The sequence below is a fragment of the Palaemon carinicauda genome, chromosome 6, assembly GCF_036898095.1.
Source record: "Palaemon carinicauda isolate YSFRI2023 chromosome 6, ASM3689809v2, whole genome shotgun sequence".
NCBI classification, from domain to species: domain Eukaryota; kingdom Metazoa; phylum Arthropoda; class Malacostraca; order Decapoda; family Palaemonidae; genus Palaemon; species Palaemon carinicauda.
This window is the reverse complement of record NC_090730.1, coordinates 160,877,677-160,900,872: the sequence shown is the minus strand read 5'-3', so window position 1 is coordinate 160,900,872 and position 23,196 is coordinate 160,877,677. Positions and strand designations below refer to the sequence as shown.

At 35.4% G+C, this 23,196-nt stretch overlaps 1 long non-coding RNA gene across 1 annotated transcript; it reads left to right on the top strand.

Moving 5' to 3' along the window:
- The first annotated feature begins 1,660 nt into the window (after window positions 1–1,660).
- Window positions 1,661–22,200, top strand: LOC137642767 (uncharacterized). Its single transcript, XR_011044856.1, has 4 exons — window positions 1,661–1,764; window positions 17,459–17,561; window positions 19,407–19,491; window positions 21,097–22,200. It is a non-coding gene; the product is annotated as an uncharacterized lncRNA (long non-coding RNA).
- The last annotated feature ends 996 nt before the right edge of the window (window positions 22,201–23,196 follow it).

Sequence of the window (23,196 nt, the reverse complement as noted above, 5' to 3'; positions counted from 1 at the left end):
ACACTCATTCACACATTCCTTGTTCCTCCCCCCCCCCCTCCAATACCCAAGCAGCCATTCCCTTACTGATAAGGCGCTTATATCCGTATATATATATATATATATATATATATATATATATATATATGTATATATATATATATATATATGTATATATATATATATATATATATATATATATATATATATATATATATATATATATATTTACATATATATATATTTACACTCTCAGACATTTAATCCAACAGCCGTGCAACCACCTCATAACCACTACATACGCACTCACATCAACCCCCCCCCACACACACACACTCATGCAAACATATCATCTCTGTTAATAACATAATTATATCCACACAACTAACACAGCGCGTGGTAACACATTCACTAATAATTCAGCTTCATCCATAACTGCCTAGGCATCCGCATCCACTTTACTATACCCTCATGCAACTATACCCACACTGAATAAAATTCAGGTACTCTTCTTAAAATATTTTAAAATATTTTATCTTTCCTTATTTCCTTTCCTCACTGGGCTATTTTCCCTGTTGGAGCCCCTGGGCTTATAGCATTCTGCTTTTCCAACTAGGGTTGTAACTTAGTTAATAATAATAATAATAATAATAATAATAATCCACACATGCTGGTTTACATATACCCATGCCCTCTCCTACACACCTGTGTAACTACATTCAAATTGGTGTGGATATAGCTATATTTTAACGTACGTATGCAACACACCTACAGTACACACACACGTGCACATGCACATTCACGGTATAATGATATAGCTATATCCACAGTTATATTCAGTTACAACCTCTTACTCTCATCGAAACACATTCCCAGCAACCACATACTCGCTGATGTTGAGATGGCTTTTACCTACACATAGACACAAACACAAACTCGTGCCTTCACATAGACACTCTATCCATCTCTCCTCTCATGCAACACGCACATGTATGTAAAGATTGCTTGATCTACATACACTAACAGTACAATTATATCCACACATGTATTCGTTCACACTCACACACTTATGAATCTGAAGTGGCCTTGTTTTTTTTTTTAGGAAATTCAGCACAAACTCTCCAGATATCAAAATCATGTGAAAGATACAGAATATACATTTTTCGAGCTACATTCTGTTACGATATTTCAATACATTCTGGTATCTGTTATTAAAGTTGAAATGAACTGAAGAAAAATTGCCAGGTTAATGTAAGTTGCTTCTTTGAAAAATAATCGTAACAAAACAATATTAAGAATAGACTAGCCCATAAAAATGCAGTATTATTTTTTCTATCGGGAATAACAAAAATCTCTCTCTCTCTCTCTCTCTCTCTCTCTCTCTCTCTCTCTCTCTCTCTCTCTCTCTCTTCAGGATTGAATTTTATAATTCAAATGAAATCACCTATAGATCATCCTACCCATAATAAAATTTCAATTAATTTAGGCATAACGATAGAACAACCTAAACTAGTTGATAATTTTGCTAATTGCCTTAACATGAACTATTGTTTATACACTTGTATTCGTTGAAGAACCTTTGTTTTCCGTTAGCCAATCAGGATCTGTCTTTTTGTCTTTGTTAAAAACTAAGCGACTTCGACGCTTCTGATTGGCTTAAAACAGTGTGACGAAACACAGGAAAAATGGGGCCTTAAGCTAACTTTGAAAATCAGCACGATACCCTTGCGTTTAGTCTGTGTCGTCTGTGCATCTTGGTCGGACGTTGATTTCCTGTGACGAAAAGTAAGTAGAGGGTTCTAATTGGAGGTTGAAATCCAGTGCAAGTTTGAACTAAATTTGTGTGAAACCCCAATGCTGGTTTATACGCAAGGTTTAGGTATATTTGTAAAAGTGTGAAAATTTCATAAGGCTCTTGGTATTTTTTTTTCTTCTTTTTTAACAAGCCTTAGTAAATTCGTCGTGTGGTTAGTATATGGATTGAGCTCGTTTGAGCTGGGTTGAGAAAAGGTGGTATTTTAAATTTAATAATTCAAGAATTTGGAAATTTTCCAAACTTTCCAAAAAAAAATTTAACTAATGTTACTTAAAGCTGGTTTTTCACGATTGTGACGTTCCATTTTATTCCATGCCTACAGTTTTTTCTTTGTGCAATTTAGTCCCCATTAGTAAGAAGTGATTGTCCCTTAATTGTGCAAAGGTTTTTTGTTCCTTAGTGGTTTTAATCTTTTGTTATTCGGTTTAAGTGAGGACAAATTGGTGTCTTCCTTTGTGTAGGGTATGCCAAAATTGAGTTTCTTTCAATTTCTAGCAAAGGGAAGATCGTAGAGTATGAACAGCTAAAATATTTTTGAATAACCTATATGCCTAAGTGAAACTCTCATTGCAATAAATACTTAATTATCTGCACTGTTTTTTTTAGCATAGATTTTCGGTTGCGACATTGCGATAATTTTCCCTGAAATATTTTTTCAACTTTTTAAGTCATTAATAGTAAACTGGTTTCTCTCGTAACCATAAATTACTGGGTAATAATAACTGGGGGTAACTAAATTCTCGTTTCCACCTACCGATAAACTTTTCTAGTTCAGTTTTTCTTATTGTGCCACGAGTAGCTCATCAACCACGGATCGCTCCTTCCCGGTGTTTAGTAACAGTAGTTACAACAGTTCTAGTTTTATACTTTCTACATAGATATCAGGAACTGGTTTTGTTGCAATTTGGTTTAGAGTAGCGACTACCCTAGGTCATGAAACCCTTAGGAAGTTGGAGGCACTGCGGTGATTATAGACGCCTCAATGTTATTTTGCTAGTTTAAGCCCTCAATATCGTAAAAAAAATCTAGGAATACACTATTTGGTAAAATACTTAAAAAATCAGATTTCTTATTTTCTCGTTATTAGTAATATTTGGTGTAAAATTTTTATATCTCCTGGAGTCCCGCTAAAAAAAAAATAATTTTCCGCCAGTTTGTCCTCGGAAACTTTCAAAACTCCAAAATCACTGTTTTTAAAGCCATAATATAATTAAAATGAAAGATTTAACGGATTTTTTACCTGCAAGGTAATAAGTTAGGACTGTTGGGAGGTTACGATCAGCTCAGGAATCAGTTTTGCCAAATGTTTAAATGCAGTAATGACCAATAAGTATAATTAATTTCTTGCAGGTTTGAGTCTTGACTATTCTTTAAGGAAAGTTTGCCACGTCATTTTCTACAGGTTCTTCAGGTTATTTTATTTGCTTGTAAAAGTGCAGCACTATAGTTAAAACAAGGATATTGCGTCTTTCAAAACTTTAATACGAAAAAGATTATATATTTTTAATGTAACGTCAAAAGGATTTTAATACAATGCTTATTGGCGGGTTACGCGATGCATTTCCGTATGGAATTTGCCTTTATAGCAATGCCTTATGGCTAAGAAAATTTAATCGTATTCTTTTAACTATCTAATTGTGGGAACTAGACTTAGCTGAAGATTGGTGTTAAGCTTATTTAATAACTAGTTTTTTGGAATTTTAAGCGTAATTCCAGAAAACTTAACTTGACAAGGATTACTTACTTTTACTTTTACGGGTTCATTTCTCGCCCTCCATCACACACTTAGTCTGTTCAGGCGGGCCTTGGTGTGTGAAAATAATTTCTTTTCAGTTTATATTTTGCTCTGTATCTTCTGTTATTTCGCTAGCATTTGTATTCAGGCTTAAAAGTTTTCAGGTCACTATTATAACACTTTCTAAAAAGATAAGTCTTAAGGTTTTTCTTGAAAGCTGCCACATTTTTGCTAGTGGAAGGTCGTTGAAGAGTCTCGGTGCAGCATAACTAAACGTTCTTCCTCCTATTGTATGATTCACACTGATTTCGAATAGTCTGTGGGTCATCGGCATGTCTCTTACAGCAGCACTGGTAGCTTGAGGGTAGGAGACCAAGCAATCACGAAGATATTTAGGCTTATCACTAGTAAGTGCTTTGAGAGTCAACAAGCAAATCTTAAATTCAATTCTAGTGTCAACAGGTAACCAATGTAGATCGATCAATGCAGGAGTTATTCTCTCCCGCAGTTTAATGCCTTTTATCAGTCTAGCCGCCCGGTTTTGCACATTTTGAAGCTTTCTTAGTAGTGTATTGGGCAATTTATAGTACAGAGAATTGCAATAATCAAGCCTTGATATTACGTGACTCTTCACTAAATTTTTGTACTGCCCTCTGTTAAATATTTTCTAATGCCATGTTTCTCGGGTGATAGTTACTTTCACTGTTCACTATTTGGTCCCTCATTGACAAATTACAATCTATCAGTACACCCAAATTTTTCACAACGGGCACAATCCCAACATCAGCGTCACTAATTTTTATACTTTGAATTACCTGGTAATTCTTCAAAGCCACCTTTGTGCCAAAAAAAAAAAAAAAATTTTTATCATTTAATTTATCTTTTTCCTCTGCATTCATGTTTTTATTTCAGTCATTATCTCATCGATTTTCTTTGTATCTTGTGTTGTTGAAATTGAAAGGTAGAACTGAGAGTATCATCTGCATATAGTTTAAAGCCCACTTTTTGTTTTTTCAAGATGTGATAGCTCGATAGTGTATGTTGAACAAGATAGGGCCTAGAACACCACCCTGTGGTACACCTTTCATAAGAATTCTCACTGGATCGGTTTCCAGAAACTTCTACAATAGTCTCCCTATTCATTAAGTAACCTCGCAAAAATTCCAGTGCTTCCTCAGTCATTCCAATAGACTTTAAGTCAAGTACTCGTGCACAACAGTATCGAAAGCAGCACTAAGATCTAACATAATCAAAATTCCACACTTTCCCTCATCAAGACCTATATCATTCATTATTGAGCATAAGGTAGTTGTGCATTGTAGACTTATCTAATTTAGGCAAATCTTGCGTAAAGTTTAATTCGAAACACTTGTTTGTGACAACCACTTTGAAGTAATGACTAAGTTCTAAAGTATCAGCAAAATTTAAGAAATCTAGCTTTGTTTCCTACTTAAAAATATACGAAGAGAAATTAAAATCACAGAAGACAAAGCCCCCTTGGGTAATGGTAAAATGAGTGTGCAGGTGGTTATTGACTGATTTTAAGTATTGAAACTCCTTGGGCTATGTTAGTCAAGGCAATGTCAACATCCACGCCTATGGATAATCAGGTACCGTAGGTTAGGTGGGTGAAGATATCCCTGTTTAAATCCCCCCCCCCCCGTTAATATATACGTTAATGGGTTAATTGTACTTTAATTATTAGCGGAACTTAATTTGGTCAAAAGAATTTGACGAGTGCTGTTTAATTTGGCATTATTGTTTAATTGGGGCTGGGGCACAATAACTTTCATACAAGTCGATTAAAATGTGAAGTATCACTAACTCGACTTTTGGGATATTGGTGGCGAGTTATTGCATATGCATTCTTTTGTCGGCTTAACAAATTACGAGCTTCCAAATATTTATGCACACGTTCCAGGATCTACTTTATTTTTTTTTTACCCGCCCATTTAGTTTCAGTTCCATCAGGAAATTACAATCTATTTCGAAATTTAGTTTTTAATCTGGCGGAAAATTATGAAAACGCCCTCCATTCAGTGAATAGCAATTGTTGCAAATCTGAAAGTAAAATTATCCCGGAAATATCCTTCGGAGTGAGTGCAGCTCATGTACTGCGTGCCAGGTCATAGCAGATGTGTAATGCTGATTTCGCGCGCGTAGCGAGCCAAAGCGAACAAAAATCAGAAGTACGTGTAGGAAATCATAGATGTTTAAATTTAATACATGAACCATATATTTGCCAAACTAATGACAATTATTATTCCTGCAAATCACTCTTTTTGGGGAATTTCATCATCCAAAAAACACTGCCACTGTGGTCCCCCATAATTCCTTATAAAAGGGAGGCCAAAAACTCATAAACGGGTGGCTTGCCCCAATAATTAGTCAGAATTTCTTAAATATAAGGTAGCGAGTAGGAAAAATATATGGGCCATGTATTTGGCTAGAAATTAAAGTATGTATTTGCCCTTTAATTTCTAACAAATCTGGAAATCACTAAGAAATGGAAGAATGCTGGCTACTTTGGTATTTTTCTCTAATCTAATGGGGCCGGGGCAGGATTTACGTATTGGTCGACTAAATATGGATACCACTCAAGTCTCCTATTTACTTACGAAAATAATTTTTCTCATGAGTGGCATCTGTTCCGCTATCGCCACCGTTGGAAAACTTAACACATGGAATTCAATCCATTACGAAATTTGGAGCAGTTTCCTATATATGTCTAAAACTGTTCAGTATATAGCTATTGTTAATATGAAAGTAAAAACATACCAGAAATGACTTCACATGATTTGCGTGCTCTGCTCATCCATGAGCAGTTAGAGCTGAGGGACGTGATGTAATAGGTAAATATACTTTGATAGTGGCCCATGGGGATGGCGTGTACAACACATCCATGTACCGCTTGCCAGGATAGTAGCGAGAATTTTTGTTTGCAAGCGAAATCAGCCACAACAGAATAAAGATTATCAGGTCATGATAGTTACAGGTAAGATACTTTTAAATGACTCGCGGGAATAGCGTGCACAGCGCATCCAAGTACCTTTGCCAGAAGAGGAGCAGTGAGATAGTGTTTGTGAGCAAAACTGGCAACGGCAGAGTAAAATTGAGGGACTCTGTATACAGGTAATTATGATCATTGAATAGTGATCCCAGGAAATGGCGTTCTTGCACATAAATGAACCCCTTGCCAGAACAGCAGTGAAACTTGATTTAACTAGCCCCGGCAGAATAACCATGAGAGGGGTGTGATGTGAATCGTATATAATTCTTTCATATGCTGCTCACACGAACTATATAATTTTCCAACTGGTTATCGTGTTCACAATGCATTTCTGGCCATTACTATGCAAATAACTTGCTGAGCTTCCCCACCTAAAAATTCCTTTTTTCCACTATGGTCTCCCATAATTACTCTTATGGGGTGGTTAGAACACTAATGAACGAATGGTTTGCCCAAATAAGTCAGAAATTGATAAATCATTAATACTAGTAGGAAAGGTGTAGTATGTAATTGATTAGAATCAAATGTTTACCCTACTCTCTTTAATATTCCGAACCCAGGCCTGGCTTAAACTGGAGGGTTACCGAATTTATGAAGCATTTCATTCGCTTAAGTTTAAAGTTAAGCCAATTTCTTGTGGGTTATGGTCACCATTTGACGGATAAAGAATGGTGGTTTTGCTTTCATCCAGGGAAAGGTTTCTTCGTGAATTTTCTTCAATTTAAGATTTATGAAATTAAAGAGCATTCAATGAAGTTAAAAGTTCCAAAGATCTGGGTCTCCCGATCTGATTTTTTACCGGTGCATATTGGGTAACATTGCGATGCTGAAACATTGCGTAATTCCAGATTTTTTTGGTTGACGGTCAAGACACTAGTTTTCCTGAAATGAGCAGTGATATTTCATTTGCGAATGAAGAGCCGGTAGAGTGAAAAAAGTTAATGTTGTGTGTATCGGATACTTTTTTCTTGCCACTTACTCGAGCCGTATTTCCCGTATCTTGTTTGCATTTGAGTTACTATTTCGGCAAATCGCACTTTTTGCCCCCCCCCCCCCCCCCCCCCCCCCCGAAAATCCTGGTTTCTCACTAGGGGTCCTCCATAAGTTACAGGGGGAGGTTTAGGAAACCAATTAACTGTTGTCTTGCCCAAATATTCACGGTCAGAAATGTATACAATACTAGATACTTAGTAGGACAAATTTTTGGCTTGTGTATTTGGCCCAGAAATTAAAGCATGTGTTTACTTTGATTAATCACTTTTCATGGCTATACGATTTTTTTGGGTGCACATAGAAATAACTTATGGACGTAGTCTGATAACATGCCCATGGAACCATGAAACGTCTACACTACATCAATCTTGCTCCTGTTTTTAAACTGTTTTTGTTTTAGGGCAAATTTATTATTTTTAGGGTTCATATACAGTGGTGGCAGTAATAAATTATTGTAAAAAGTTAATCGTAAGTTTTCTAACATTCAATGTTTAAAATGTTTTGTGATAAACACTTCTAGTCCAGTACGCACTAGAGCACGAACTCATGCTAGATGTCGACTATTTAGTAACTATCTACTTGGATGTTTTAAAGTTTTTTCCTACCTTAATTTTTACCTGTTGTGTAAAAAGCTGGAAATTAGTAAATTTGGAAGGGCAAGGTCAAAGTTTAAGGGCTAGGTCAAGCAATATTTCTAATTTACGTAATCAGCTGTAAGTTAGGACATTCATGTCACAGACTTAGAGCTTGGTTCATATATGTATATTAAAATCCACGCCAATTAATAAAATTAAAGATCAAAGGTCAAGGTCGAGAAATAGGCTACCGTGGCGGATGTCTGCTCTTTACTGAGGCCCACTCTAATTTAGTCACCCCTTCCCTAACACATGCATGTAAGGACGTGGGGTAAATTCTCGGCTGCATCATTTTGGGGTGTTGTACGCGAAGTTGGGGAGTGGGGGGTTGCAGTCGGGGTTAGAAACCCCCGATCTGGTAAGTAGGATCTTTGGATTAGTGTTCTCAAAGGACTCAACCCCCTATATTATGTGGGTGTGGTTTGGTTTGACAGTCTCCCTATTTAAACTTCTTTTTTTTCTACCAAAAACTCTTAATCCCAGTGGTTTTTTATTCTTCAAATGGGACCCTGTATCTAACTCCCAAATTAAGTTAATGAAGGGCAAATTTGTTTGAAACTATCAAAGGGATGGAAAATATATTTAAAGATCCAGTATATACCACTAGTCGAAACGACAAATTTACCCAAAATTTAGAAATGTCTAAAGCAAAGATGAAAGATTTACCGGTAATGCTTTAAACAAGAATTTTTATTAGTCTATTGAAAAAGCTTAAATCTAAGATTATAGTAATGTGCTGTTTATTTTTCACTGGTATTATTCCATTGAGTTTTTAAGAAAATCTGACCAGTATAATTTAAGAATATGACCAGGATGGTGGGAACAGGGTAAAGTTAAGTCCTGTTAGATTCTTATTTTGACAAGTTTTAGTGAACACAGTAGCGACTTCTTCAGATCTAACACTGTACTAAATTAATTATTTGAAGCCATATGTGTAGGCTAGCCACCTTTGTTTTTAAAGTGTATCATTAAAATTTAAGATTAACGTCGATGAGTGATTAATATACGAAGAGGAATTAGTCATAATTTTACAATGGTGTTAAAGGGTTACGCAGTAAATCTACCGGTAGTTGGCGTTAAACTGTATCCCTATTAAACCCCCCCCCCCCCCCACACACACACACAAATGACCTTAGTCACTTTCTTTCCTCAATTTTCTATAAATTAAGTTCGAAGTTAATATAAAGTCCTTATCCAACCATGAACTGAACTATAAAATTTTACCGAATTTAGAAAGCATCTTTTTAATTTTGGGGGGAAACTTAAGTTTCTACTGTGACTCATGGACAACTATGGAATAATTCTATAAAAACCTAAGGTTTCTTTAAAACCAGGACAACAATTTGAAATTTCTTAGTCATTTAACCTTAAAGATTAGAAATAAACTTGCAGATGTACTGTTATAGTGTTTGTTCTGATGATCTATAACTGGGTTGTGTGTTGGTCTGCAAAATGTATTTCATACGTATCGTGAACAGTGATAGTTTGAACCTGATTAGGGCGTCATTTTAGTTACATAGTCATTTAATCCTTAGATGACAGGATGCCAGATAACTCTTAATCAATCAATCCAATCATTTAATCTAGGCGTAAGCGTAATTTCATGAACCTACTTTAGTTGACGGAGGTCTATTGTGGACATTCGATGAATGAGCTGTAGATCTTCGATTCGGTAAATTTTGAGCACATTTAAGTGGAAGAGATGGGTTTTTGAGGCAATCAAAATATAGTGTATCAGTCAATAATGATTATTAATAGTGCTTCAAAATATGCAAAGTGTAATTTCCATCACAGTGAATCTCAATCCAAAACTTGTCCTGAATGACTTAAAAGGTGTTAGATATAGCCTAAGAGCACTGGTGGTTGTTGAAGTTTTTGGAATTGGTGAAACGTCGGTCAGGTTATGGAATGGGGCAGCACCCCTTCCCCCATATAACCTAGTTCCCTAGTTTGTGATTGGGGTTAGGTTACAGCATCACTATTTTAGCCATCCAATAAAATGCCGTTAATATTCACTGTCCCCGAAGTTTTCTCGAAAAGGGACTTTCATCTGAAATACTCCTGAAATGTCCTGAATTAAAGGCTGGTCTAAAACTTTTACCTTAATTATTGATATTTACTTTAGCAAAGACCTTTTCTGGTCATATCACTCATGGAAACGTTGCTCTACAAGACCTAGAATATGCTTGTCGTTAACTGTACTTTCGTAGGCATTTAGTATTACAATTGTATGCCGCATTGAATCCATATCGAATCACTTGAAAAAGAACTTCCTTCATGAAAGCCTTAAAAGCTTCAACATTCAGATGTTTAGGAGGAGCTTGTTATACGTTCTTGGGGCTGTATATTTTAAGTAGAACGCAGTTGAGGCACAATGGCTCCATTAACTTGAAACAATGTAACTATTCATGACATGATTTTTTTGTCTGCACGGTATAGCAGTTCTTAGAAATTTAGGTCCGGTTCTTCAACTGTCATTGCACTTATCTTATTCTATTCTAGCTTTAATGGGCAGCCAGTGTAATTCACTTATAAGGGTAATCCTTGCATGAGGAGGCCTTTTGTCGTAACATATTTTTTTTTTTTTTTTATTAAATTGCACTTAAGCTTGATTCAAGCCTGGTTATAGCACAGTTAATCGGTTTCTTTTATATAGTCTAGATACTACTTTACACAGTGTTTTTTAGGCGATATCCAGGTATTAAGTTTTATTTGATCACAAATTAGTGATACACCTAGGTCACGAACCCGACTAGATATCGGGACTAGATTGTCATTAACTTGTTTGGATGTCACGCAAGTGTCTTAGATTTTTCTTCCCTACCATAGTTATATGTATTTAGTTTATCATCCATTCCCTAACACTCGAAACATGTTTCAAAGTTTTGGTGGTACCCGCTATTCATTCAGTAAAAATGGTACAGCTGCTGCAAGTAGTTTGAATTTTTACTTAGTGTCTGTAGTACTTCTGATACATGATACAAAATATTTGGGTCAGTACTCGCCTTGGGTTGGTTCTTAGGATGAGCAAGTAGAAAATCCATGAACGGTAGTTTGGTCAACTAAGTTGTCTTTTGTATTCCCAAAATTTAAATCTTCAGTAACCATAGATTCTTAGTACACTAAAAAGTAAATATATGCCGGTAGCGTAAATGGTAAACCACTTACGTAGATAATTCAATGTTTTGTTTATTTGAATATGAAGGAACTTAAAAAAAAATTTAAAAAAAAAATTTGGTTCCGATGAAATCAGTTTTTAGACGATGAGGCTCCCGATTGGATTTTGTATTTAGCAATGCAGTGGGGCGGAGGAATTTTCCTCATTTGGAACTGGGCTAATAATAGGATTTTCATTTATCCATCAAGTAAAATTTTTTTCAGTTGGAAATTAACGTATTCGGTGTAATGTTCGGTGTATCTATCTGTAAAGGCAGAAGTTAGTGTTTTTGTGGCAAGAAGCTCAAAGTAATGACTTTAGTTGCATCGTAGCAATAAATTTGAAAGGAACTTCGTAAATACTTTAAATCTAGATGCTTATGGAGATTGTAAAGTAGTATTTTTATTAACCGCTAATTTAACCCCTAATTATACTGCTAATTAACTCTTAAGTTTTTTTTAAAGTTAAAAAGATGCATATTGCACGTGTTGAGAATTGGTAAGTTACTCTGGTTTGTGGTATCCCTATCCCTGCTGATTACCGTCAAATTGTTTTGAACATCTTTTGGAGTGTGAATAGGAATGCTGAAGGAAATCCTCTTTTGGGGTGTGAATAGGAATGCTGAAGGAAATCCTCTAGTCTATAATTTGCAATTTGGCTTTGTGTTGGAGCACGTGATGTCTCTTACCCAGTTCTGCATTATATATATTCCTTTGTTGTCAAGAGGTTAGTTTACCTTTTAGTGTTGTCTTAAAGGGTTCAATGTCACTCATGAAATGTCTAGCTAGCAGAACAATGCCCCAGCAGCAGACCATATACACACATGATCAGCGCCCTCTCCACCAAAGCTAGAACCAGGGGCTTCACCCCCAACTCGGACCATCGCCAAGTCGGACCCTTACTAACTCGGACCGTACCTCCACCAACTCGGACCATTATAACCAACTCGGACCACAATATACCACCTCGGACCACAGTAGTGAACCAACTCGGACCAGGTTGATAAGATTATAAATTAGAACAATTGGTAAAAATAAATTGAGAACATATTCAAATTAATAATCATACATTCACAGCAATGAAATGGGAAACAGCTTTTAGAAGGCTTTTACCCGATCTATGACCTAGAGAAAACTCCTCCCACAGTACGACTAGTCTTCCATGTTGCTTAGCATACTTTGTCTTTTGGTGGCGCAACACTTTTCCATCATTTAAGAAATTTACATATAGTGGCACAAGCTTTGCTTCATTATACAAAAGAGATAGGAGAATGTAGAAATTAAGTTGACCTTTTCGTGATTTTCTGTTTAGTCTGTGGTGCCACCCTTCCACGTCGTTGTTTGTCCTGACACTCCTACCAAAAACACACCACGCTTTGGGTGGCCACATTTCGGAGGAAATCCAAGTATTGTGAATGTATTCTAAAAGATTTAAAAGTTGTTGTGACCCAGCTGCTTTTCTATAAAATCTTAAAAATAGTCCTTCTATGTGATCATCAGGTACGTATGGTAGAGAAAGAAGTTGTCTCACAAACTTATATGTTTTGGTGTCACTTGTGTATGCAGACTGAAGGCCAAATTCTTGGGCCTTCCTCCACACTGCTTGTCCCCAGTGAAACGCACAACCACGCATAACTACATCTGGGAACACATCTGGGATAGCCCGCCAAACACTTGCCTCAAAATCTAGAATTACTTCTTGTACTTTTAATTGTTCACCTAGGATTTCCTTAATTCTACTAAACACCTTTTTGTAATCTTTGCGTCTCTTACCTGACATTAAAACAAATACAAGAGGCATTTGTTTCACATTCCCATCATACTTCATGAATGCATGAATGCTAAAAAGTTGTGTGAAGGGTTGCCTAACAACTTTGAATGTCCCATCGACATACCACCTTTTTGCTTTAGCAAGTAACTGACACTGTCCTTCTGTTGCAAATACTAAGTGACGTCTATCCCCTACATGTATATCAAATTTAAGAAAGTTAGGTGGTATGTGTTCCTCACTAATTTCAAAACTCAAATCCACGGGTTCAGCAGGTCTGTTTGCTTGCCGCTTCCTGTTTGCTTGACGAGCGAGATTTATGGGGGCAGGTAGTGAAGCAGTAGGCATTGTTGGATCTACGTTTTCAAGGATTACTTCCTCCACGATTTCTAATGCGGGCCGAAACACATCCTCCATTGCTTTATCTTTAATTAATTTTGAAACCTTACTTGTGGTAGCAGGGCATGTTTCCGGTGGATGGGAATGTTCACTGGGCCCTCTGATAAACGAATTATTCACTTCCTTTATTATCATTCCACACTTAACATTTTTATTCCTAACTGCGCAACGCCAATGAACACCAACTGTTGTTTCTCTTTTGAATGTATATGAATAACCCTGACTGTCTACAAGTTTCTGTTTTCCTCTTTGTGATGACGCACACACTTTTTCATAAGTAATACATTCTACCAATGCTTGTGCCTGATCCTCGATTAAACATTCACCATTATTTACAGAGTCCTCGTTGATAAGATTATCCACCAACGCTTCATCAGGTGGATGGTCAGTGATACAGTCAGCAGTGTTGCCTAGTTTGGAAGAGCATGTGGCACACCTCCAATCAATTTCCACCCCCTCTCTTACTGCTTTTCTGTAATCTTCCCTGGTAACGCCCGTCCCACAAGTTCGGTGTTGCCACAAATTGCATCCGTCACACAGCAATGCCTCCTGCAACAATTTGTACTCAGATGATTTATGAGTGCAGAATAGCCTAAAAAAAAACGGACTAGAGAAAAGACATAAACTAGTGTAGTTTGTTTTGGCTGTTAGGCATACTGTTTATTTTGGTTAGGCATACTCTGTTTATTTTGGTTGTTACAGCTTTTGGTGGTAATTATGCAATTATCCTGTAAAACAAGCTTGAGACAAACACAGAGAGAGAGGGAGAGAGAGAGATAATGCGTTGAGAAACAAGCTCTCTCTCTCTCTCTCTCCCTCTCTCTCTCTCTCTCTCCCTCTCTCTCTCTCTCTCTCTCTCTCTCTCTCTCTCTCTCTCTCTCTCTCTCTCTCTCTCTCTCAAAAGGATATAGTCCGTTTTAATCTTTAATTCCCCATCTTTTAAAAGAGGACAAATTCCTTTTGTTTCCATAAATTTGGTTGTTACAGCTTTTGGTGGTAATTATGCAATTATCCTGTAAACTTTAGATTGCGTGTTTGCTCGATGGTCCGAGTTGGTTTACATGATGGTCCGACTTGGCATTTCCAAAGTTTTTGACGGTCCGAGATGGTCGAGATAATGGTCCGAGTTGGTATTTCAAAATGGTCCGAGTTGGAAATGGTCCGAGTTGACCCTACCCCAACCAGGGTGGTCCAGGCAATGGCTGCTGATGATTCAGTAGGTATAAAGACGCTCGCAAACCCTATTAACTTTTTTTTCTTGCATAAGTGTTCCACATTTCCCACAAGGCGGTAAATTTTCAACTATGTCAAGCAGATTATGTTGTCTTAAAGAGAAAACAGATTGTCTAGAACTCTAGATATCTTGAACAATCCTTGGCTAGCATGATGGGCTACGATTTCTTAAAGCAAAAGCTCTTAATATGTTGCTCTGTTATGTTTACTTATAAAATGGACCTTGAAGTGGGTTTTGGTAACTACTTCCTATATAATGATTTCTTTTGCAGTTTTTGGATCGGCGTCAAGAAGTAGTGCACAGCTTTAGTTTAGTAGTAGCAGTGTTCCTTTGACATGACATATCTTTGACATACGGGATTCATTGTAAAGAAGGATTTAACTAGATTAAAATATCCTTTTCACTATGATTGCAGTCATATATTATCTTCATTTATTGGCATGCCAAAAAAATCATGGATGCAGACTTTAAGCTATTTATATAGCAAATGTTATGGCTTGTTTCCCGATTTTCATAAATGCACTATCAGCCATGCTATGCATTAATAGCTCTCGTCTCTATTGGTTCCATCGGCTGAATTTACGAATTTTCAATTTAAGGTTAACCTCTTGACAAATGTAATATCTTGAGAGCATTGTCCACATATTTTGATGTTAAACTCTAAGCTTGTGAAGGCGCTTATCAATGGGTTCTTTTACTTGAACTTTTAACTGCTTTCATAACTAGTTTTTTCTTCTTACAAGATAGCAATAGCATCCTTATGCTTTTGGGAGTAATTACTTGGGTAAATGATTGTATTAGCCCTATCCCCTTTTTTTACCACCAAATTCCACTCCCATATTTCTTTTGGGCAAAGTTTTAAATGTTTTAGGTATACTATAGGTAATTACTATTCCCTAGTTTACCATCGTAGCTTCCTAAAGGCCTTGCACCTTAAGATGCCCTTATAAAATCAATTTTGTACAGAAATTAGTGATCAAGTTCGTATGATTGGCCTTGCTTTTAGTGTTAGTCATGTCCCTTATTTCAATCGTAAGCAGATTTTAGGTTTAAAGTCATAATGCGGTTTTATAAAGGGTTTTCAACTTCCCGTACCTACTTTTTAAACTACCCGGTAGTTTGCCTTAGCTCCAGCTTCCTTTCATTCAAACCTTTTACTTTAAATTGAGTAACGACATGGTTCCCCTAATAGCAACACTGCATTGAATGGGCTCCCAGTGCAGTGGCCAGTTACCCAAATTCGTAAATCCAAATGGTATTGCACTGGTGGCAAGGCGGCCTTTGTGCACCGAAATGACCCGTGAAAATTGGCAGGTTAGACCAGTTTTATTTAAATCTGATTGCAGATTTTTAGAATATAGTTAGGGTACTTTTATTCAAATGTATCAACAAATACTGCACGATGTAAAGATAATTACACAAAAAGGTAGTCATAACAGGTCATTACACCTGTCGTACAATATTGTAGTCAGCTGATTATTAAAGTACTACTCGGTACCGAAAACTTCGTACTATTGGATTCGCTTATTACCTCCGACGAACTTGGAAGGTGGTGTTTTTACCGTTTGTGAACACCTTCCTGGCCTCAATTTTAATGGAGTAACAAAACTTGCAGGGAGTAACTTTTGTAAAAATAGAAGCTGGAAATTATAAAATTTTGAATGTGAACACCTTTCTGGTTTCAATTTTAATCGTAGTAACGAAACTTGCAGGGATCAACTTGTGTAAAAATAGAAGCTGGAAATTATAAAATTTTGAATGTGAACACCTTTCTGGTTTCAATTTTAATCGTAGAGTAACGAAACTTGCAGGGATTAACTTGTGTAAAAACAAGCTGGAAATTATTAAATCTTAAGGTCTAGGTCACGATCAAGCAAAATGTCTAATTCACGTAATCAGCCATAAGTTGGGACATCGTTGTCACATTTCAAACTTTGTTCATATTTGAGTGTATGGAAATCTAGGCCAATTAAAACTTAGGTAAAGGTCGAGACTAACTTGCTGCGGTGGCGGAGGTCTGCGCTCTGAGTGCCCCACTAGTTTTTACATTGTCCTTTAAAGGCGTTTGAACAAAAACACTCAAATTCGTATCAACTGTTAGGTTTGTTGTTGTTGAACGACTATTTAATTTTCGTTCAGCGACGAGTGTATTGTAATAGTCAAGTATACTTGGAAGCTTTGGGAAGCCACCACACAGGCAGTGAAAGGTCTTTAAGGCTTCAATCCTGGGCCTTTTTGCCTAAGTTTATAAATCCAAATCAAACTAGGCTACCACAATCATCCTGGATATTATATTGCCATCCTAAGATTTAATTGCAAATACTCCTTTTATAGTATTTTAGAAATATCAGCTAGAGATGCTGTAATTATTTCAATGAATTTTATGCAAATACTAAGCTCTTTTTATTTTTTTTTTCTAAGTTTTGTGAATTTGAAAGCTCTAGTCTACTACGAAATATTCTTTAAATAAGAAATATAGCAAAGTTCTCGCTGAGCCTAGTAGCCTAATTAGCAAAAAAAAAAGAAAAAATGGAAATGTTTTATGAAAAACATAACATTAGGATTAGCCAGTTTTATTGATGTTAATGATGAAAGCGTTTTTACTACCATTTAGGAATGGACTTTTCATTAAAAATCATTCAAGTAATGAGTATCCCAAACTAATTCTTTATTATACACCCTACAAAAATTACTAAATTATTTTTATACTTTGATATTTTTTATCCTTTACAGGTGATGTTTGAACTTGAGCACGAGAACACAATATTTCTTTCTTGGTAAAGTCGTTTTGAAGACGGAAATCCTCCAATTAAATTGTTAAAAACTGGAATTCAAGGTGTGTAAGGTTCCAAGATTTGAAGTTCATTTTGGGGATCTTGGGTTACAAAATTAGAATACTTGTAAGGCTTTTTTTTTTTTAAACGGGTAACCCTTAGGTTGGGATTTAAGATTTTAGGAATTGTAGATTTAAGATTTTGGGGGCTTCTGCCTGGGGCGTAATAAAATATTTCTACGTAATCCAAGAATTAAATGGTGGTTGGAATTTCATTGGTCGTTTTGATTCCTACGGTTTATTTATTTATTTTTTTTTTTTGGCTAGACAGTTGCAAAATTTGATTATTTCTAAGGCATTTAAGTGGGTAAAATTAAAATTAAAATTGGTGGTTTAAGTTTTCAAGTTCGTCAAGCTTAAAAATTCTTAGTTTTTATTTTTGGCTGGTCTGTGTAATCCTAGAATTAAATAGTTGTAATGTCGTAATGCCTTAAGATTCCTGAAACATTTTTGACCGGGCTAGGTTACAAAATTGAGTATTTTCTAAGGCCCTTACTAAGCAGGCAATGCTGGAATTAAATGAGTGTTTTGATTTTGAGATTGGCATGTTTCACGATTCATAAGCGGTTAGGTTTTTTTTTTTTTTTTTTGGGGGGGGGGGGCGTCTGGGTTGCATAATGAGAACATTTCTAATAGACTTTATGCAGGTGATCCTAGAATAAATAAAATGTGGTTGGAATTTAAGATTTATTTTTTAAGGTAACAAAAGTTTATATTTTGACACCCTGGATTACAAGATAGTTATGAAGCAGGTAATGTTAAAATTGTGATGTGGGTTGGAATTTTAAGTTTGTAATATTTTGATGTTCCTAGTGTTAATTTTTGGCGGGCCTAGGTTACAAAATTTTAATATTTCTAAGGCGTTTAAGTAGGTAGTCCTAGAATTAAGATGGTAGGTGGAATTTAACGATGGGTAATGTTTCAAGATTCCTGAAGTTTATTTTTATGGGGCCTTAAGTTATAAAATATTTTTAAAGGAATTTGATGAATGTGACACTTAAAATTCAATGTGGTGATGGTTGGTATTTTAAAGTGTAAGATAGGGTATTGAGTACTTAAGTTTTACTTGCTAAGCTACAACCCTAGTTGGAAAAGCATACTATAAGCCCAGGGGCTCTAACAGGGAAAATAGCCCAGTGAGGAAAGGAAACAAGGATAAATAAAATGCTTTAAAAGAGTAAAAACATTAGAATAATTATCTCCTTTATAAACTACAAAAACTTTAACAAAACAGTTAATGGATTCTGGTAAAGTTAGCTAATAAAGTTTGTGTAACAGTTACTTTTACTTTAGTATATTTCAGGTAAATAAAAAATATTTGGAGACTATGCTACTGTTATTAAATTGAGTACTTTATACCTTGCATATGTTGGTATTTTCAGCTCATTAATACAATAATATATAAGGTTGTCAATTAGAATCTTGTAGGGCCAAATGTAGGTTATATTTTCAATCTTCAATCATTTTTTTTACCTATAATTTCACTTGGAACTTTGAGAACTCCCTTAAGTAATTAATGAACCTGGTGGGCCTAGTTACTAAATGGACACTTCAGGTTAGCCAATATACAGGCTTGTATTTAGTTCGGTAAAGCAGGTGTCCATGCTGTAGGGTAGGTTAATGGGCAACATTATGATGGGCTATCAGTTAATGACACTTCCATCAGTGTTTTTAAAGGTCAACATAAGTTAATGTACAGTATTGAATTAATGGAAAAACATTACGTGATTAGGCAGAAGTCTGTAAGTTGTTCAGCTTTTAAAGACAATTGTGCCAGCAAGTTATATTTTGACATTCAAATGTACAGATTGGATTAGAATTATTATAACTTTACCTTTCTTTTCACAGGATCGTCAAACTGCCAAGAAAATTAGTTACAGCTTACTGGCCTACATTTGGAAGTTTGGAGTCCTGGGCAGATTAATGTTAGCAGGTAATGTTAGAATTAAATTTTATGGGGTTGAAATTTAAGGTTGTGTTGATATTCATGGTGTTAATTTTTGGGACTTGGTGACAAAATTTTAAGGTTTGTGACCTTTGGGAAGTGGGTAATCCTAGAACAGAATATGAAGGTGGTTGGAATTTAAAAGTTGGTAATGTCTTAAAATTCTTAGTTTTTATTTTAGGAGTGGCTGTCTAAGGCCTTTAAGCAAGTAATCCAGGAATTACAGTATGAAAGTGGATGTACCTAATTTAAATTTCTTCAAGTTTTAAAGATTCCTAGTTTGTATTTGTGGCCAGCCTTGGATTCCTAGTCAAAAGTTGTTACTTTTGGGCTACCTGGGTTAAATATTTAAGGCCTTTAAGTAGGTAATCTTATAATTAAATGCCAATTGTTGCTGGAATGTGATTTTCTTAATGTTTTAAAATGCCTAATGTGTTAATTTTGGGTTCCCTGGGTTACAAAATTATAACATTCTAATGACTCTTAAGCAGGTGATCCTAGAATTATCAGTCTTAATCTATGGTTTAGGAGATTGATATTTCTAAGGCCTTTATGAAGCAAGTGATGATAGAAATGTGATTTGGATTGGAATTTATAGTATATTTTAAGATTCCTAGTGTGAATTTTGGGGGCCCCAGGTTAAAATTTTTTCCTATTTTTTGTCCTTTAAGTAGGTAATACTAGAATTGATTATGAAAGTAGTTGAAATTTAAGGTTGGTAGTGTTTTTAAGATTCCAGAAGCTTTTATATTTAGGGTGCCTTGGTTACGAAATAGGAATATTTCTAAGGCCTTTAAGCAGGTAATTCTGAAATTAGATATGAAGGTGGTTGGAATTTAAGGATGGTAATGTTCCAAGATAAGTTTATTTTTATGGGGGCTTAGGTTACAAAATTATTTGTCATTTGTTGAATGAGATTCTTGAATTAATTTCATGGTTTGTATTGTAAGGTGTAATCTACTGTTTTTAAGTTCTATAAGTTTTCTTCTTTGGGGTTGATTGTACCAAAGTTAATGGGTTATGGTAAAGTTTGATATTACAAAATAGTTTGTATATTTCGGCCAAACATTTTTATTCGTGGACTATTGTACTCAAGGCTACTATATAATACTTTATACCTAGTACCTTCTGTTACTTAAAGCCCAGCTATACAGTAGTAGTATACTGTACAAGGTTATTAGAATTTTGTATGGCCAAATGTAGGTTATATTTTGAATCTTCAGTTCATATTTACTCCCATAATATATCTTGGAATTTAACACTTGATTGAGTCTGATAGACCTAGTTACCAGCTGGAGCGCTCATCTGGTTAGCCACAGTATAGGTTTGTATATCCAATGGTAGTGTATATATGCATGCTTTAGGCTAGTTAATTGATATGGTTGGCTATCTAATTAAATGCCCTTTCCAACAGTTTAAAAAGGGTTGACATAAGTTGGTCAATATATATTCAATGAGAAACTAAGATTAGGCAGTGGAGTTACAATAATGTATGTTCAGCATTTAAAGACAACTGGATCAGTCAGTTGTATTTTGACATTAAAATGTGCTGATTGGATTACAATCATTCTAACTTTACCTTTCTTTTTACAGGATTGTCAAACTGCAAAGAAAATTAAAGCTTCCTGGCCTACACTTAGAAGAAAGATTGAAGAAATCAACTCTCCTGCTAAAGATATTTTTTGAGCTGCAGTATACTGGAAACAGTGCCATTAACTTCTAGAAGATTAAAATTCAAGATTTATGCTCTTAAATTTTAATGGATTTATGAAGCCTTAAATATTTAATAGGATGTTATTAAGCCTTAAATATTTAATAGGATGTTATTGAGAGATTATGGTATTATTCCAGTCAGTGCATCTTAATTCTAGTACTTCACATTTTTTCAAGCTTAAATAATTTACAATGTTACCCATGGGTAGTAAGCAGTAATCTGTTGATACTATCTCCAGAGATATTGGGTTGATTGGTCAGATAGTATTATATTGGATCCCTCTTGTTACGGCTAGTTTTTCCTTTGCCTTCACATGCATCAAATAGTCTGGCCTGTTCTTTATACATTCTTTTTTCCTCATACACTTAACAATAAGCTAACCAAACTATTCTTCACTCAAGGGGTTCATTACAGCACACTAATTGTTCATGTTCATAAGTTTTATAATTTTATTTTAGAGTATGAGGATCCTTTTTTATTGTCTTTAATTATTCTTCAATCTTGAGATAGAGACTGAGCAAAATCTGGGACCAGTGCGCCCTAGAATTTGCAAGTGTCGTCTAGTATATTGCCTTAGCGTAGACAGCATTGCAATGAAACTATAGTTGCTTCGAGACAGTATTTTCTATTATGCCCAGAAACTAAGGTTTCTCAAATGAGGCACTCATACGATCTACTTATTCTTAAGTTTAAAAAAAAAAAATTGAAACGGGTGGTAATTGCTAGGACAAGAGCAAAGTTAGTTTTAGGAATGAGTGACTTGCTTCCACATGTCATAAGTGTCAGGCAACACTTTTATTTGTTCATCTTCAGTCCAAACTTGGATATTCTAGATTCGAATTTCTTACCATTAAGGCTGATCAAAGATGAAAGAAAGGCATCTTTTAGTTTTTTGTTGTATTTTCAAACTTGCAATAGGGAGTGGTTAACAAGTTTCTCATACTGATTGACATAGCCTACGAGTTTTGGGCTTAGCCTCTGAATCAGGCTGTGAACAAATCATAAGTGAAGCTACTCACAGGTCTGATTAATGCTTGGATCTGTAAACACTGATTCCCCTGGTGTTATAAGTAAGGCTGGATTTCCAGTTTGCATATCTAATCATGCCTAGGTTTCGATAGTAGTCAAGATCAGCAGCCTGTCCCTGTCATACTCATGCAAGATGTAAATGTAAATCAAACACTGTAATGTGATTTTTAGTTATATTTTGGTTTTTAATTCGTCCAAGTTGTTTGTGTTAAATTAAAGTTCTATTGAATGAGTGTGTTGTCAATATAATTGATAGGTGAATCGCATATTTTAAAATGATTGAGACTACCCTTGATTTAGTGATTGTAGAGTAACTAGAGTTGTTGTTGGGCACCATTGTGGATATAGGAATGTGGTATTTGTTCCTCAGGATAGCAAATTTGGCCCTCATTCACTTAATACATTTTGTTAGTATTTGGTTTGGCATAGAAAATATGCTTGTTGCATATGCAGTTTCTTTGCTTCAATTCTCTCTCCTGACTGTAGATCTGAGGTTGTTGAAACCATTAAGAGATTTAGCTAGAATTAGTGCATAGTGTAAATTAAGGGGGATAAAGTTGATCACTAACAACTGGCTCCTAACATCGATATTTTGTGTAACTATATAAATCATTTGAAATTTATTTTTTATTGAAATCTTTCTTTTGAAAACTTTTCTCAGTTGCAAAAAAAAAAAAAAAAATTTAAGTTATCAATCTATATTGTAATAGTTATTTTTTTCCATTCTGCCTTGTTTTGAGTATTGCCTTTTAGTCTACAGCTGCTAACTCTTATGTGAACAAAACTGCCTGTTATTCGTTCAGTTAATTTTCGTTATTCTGGCCATCCCTTTTAGATTCAGATATGTCCTTACTGTACTTGGTATGCAGTTAATTCAAAGTCTTGCCTTCTCCATCAGACTCGATTCCAGGAATTTAATTCTAGATCTAACCAGATTGTGGTATCTTCCT